The sequence below is a fragment of the Amphimedon queenslandica genome, unplaced genomic scaffold, assembly GCF_000090795.2.
Source record: "Amphimedon queenslandica unplaced genomic scaffold, v1.1 AMPQUscaffold_2040_Cont25955, whole genome shotgun sequence".
Lineage (NCBI taxonomy): Eukaryota > Metazoa > Porifera > Demospongiae > Haplosclerida > Niphatidae > Amphimedon > Amphimedon queenslandica.
This window is the reverse complement of record NW_003557622.1, coordinates 1-1,247: the sequence shown is the minus strand read 5'-3', so window position 1 is coordinate 1,247 and position 1,247 is coordinate 1. Positions and strand designations below refer to the sequence as shown.

The 1,247-nt window shown below is 33.9% G+C and overlaps 1 long non-coding RNA gene across 1 annotated transcript; it reads left to right on the top strand.

The window, feature by feature from the left end:
- The first annotated feature begins 372 nt into the window (after nucleotides 1-372).
- On the top strand, nucleotides 373-1,221 carry LOC109593317 (uncharacterized). Its single transcript, XR_002190888.1, has 3 exons — nucleotides 373-489; nucleotides 772-920; nucleotides 1,019-1,221. It is a non-coding gene; the product is annotated as an uncharacterized LOC109593317 (long non-coding RNA).
- Nucleotides 1,222-1,247: the final 26 nt, after the last annotated feature.

Here is a 1,247-nt window from a genome sequence, read left to right as displayed (position 1 = left end):
TATGTACATGTCAACTCATGTACATGTACCTTAAGGTTACTTTTAAATATGGGTACTATTAATTGTGAATTTTGCGTTAGGGTTTAAAGTTGTAATTATTAATACGCGTAATTATTAATAATGACATCATGATCCCATATAACTATTAGTAATAATTACTTAATTGCAATTTTTAATACCAGCAAAATCTACCTCGTGCTAAAATTGCGAAATTTAGTACCCGCAATTAAAAGTCACTCTAAGGTACATCAATATATAAGCCAAGAATACATTGTATATGCATGTGTAAGTTTCAAAGAGCTTATAAGTTATAGACACTTCTTGTTTGTGATACAAATATTTTGTTACCCCTTTTTCTTTTTTTAGGTATTGATAAGTCCTCCTATACTGATACTTTGGTACCAAATTTACTAGCCTATTCCTAGCCTCACATTTGGTCTCACAATCAAGAGATTTTGAGGCTAAGGGTATACTAAACATTGAATCAAAGTGAGTCACAATAAGCTTTTGATTATTCAGCTTTCCTTTAATAAAACATGTAAAATAAACATGTTTTTTAAAAAGATATGACATACCCCATACCAAGAGTAGTACATGTATGTGGTAGCTGAGTTGTGGATTTACTGTATAGTTACTGTGGGAATTGTAGAGTGACATTTGTGATACTTTAATCTATTGTTATACATATATGTACATGTACTTGTTCTTTCAATAATGACTGTTGTATCATTATTATTGTTGTTGTTGTTGTTGTTGTTTTTCCTCCATTAGGTGTAGTGATGTTGCTGCTAGAGTTGCTGCCTATGATCTCCTCATTGAGCTCTCAACCGACTGTCTTGCTAACTTGAAGTGTGTAACCAATATGTTGATAGCAATGCACCACAGCTGGAGACCAATGAACTCTTCATGAAGAATGGGAGGTGAGAGAAGAAGGGAGATATATGTATATATCTCTCTCACTCTCTCACTTTCTCTCTAATTCTCTCTCTTTCTCTTCCACTACTCTACCATACTTTAGTTTTGTCCACTCACTATTGGCAGATGTTCCTGTGGTTATGTTGGTCTTACGAATGCTTGTCTTAAGAATGGTCTTAAGAATGCTTCACTTGTTACATGAATACAGTCCTGCAGCAGCTATACATGCAGCCAGGGATAAGAGAGGCTCTACTGGGAGTGGAGAGAGATGAAGAGGACTCAAGGTATAGTAATGTAATATTTATGTTTTATTTGTAAAAAATTTTGAAGTG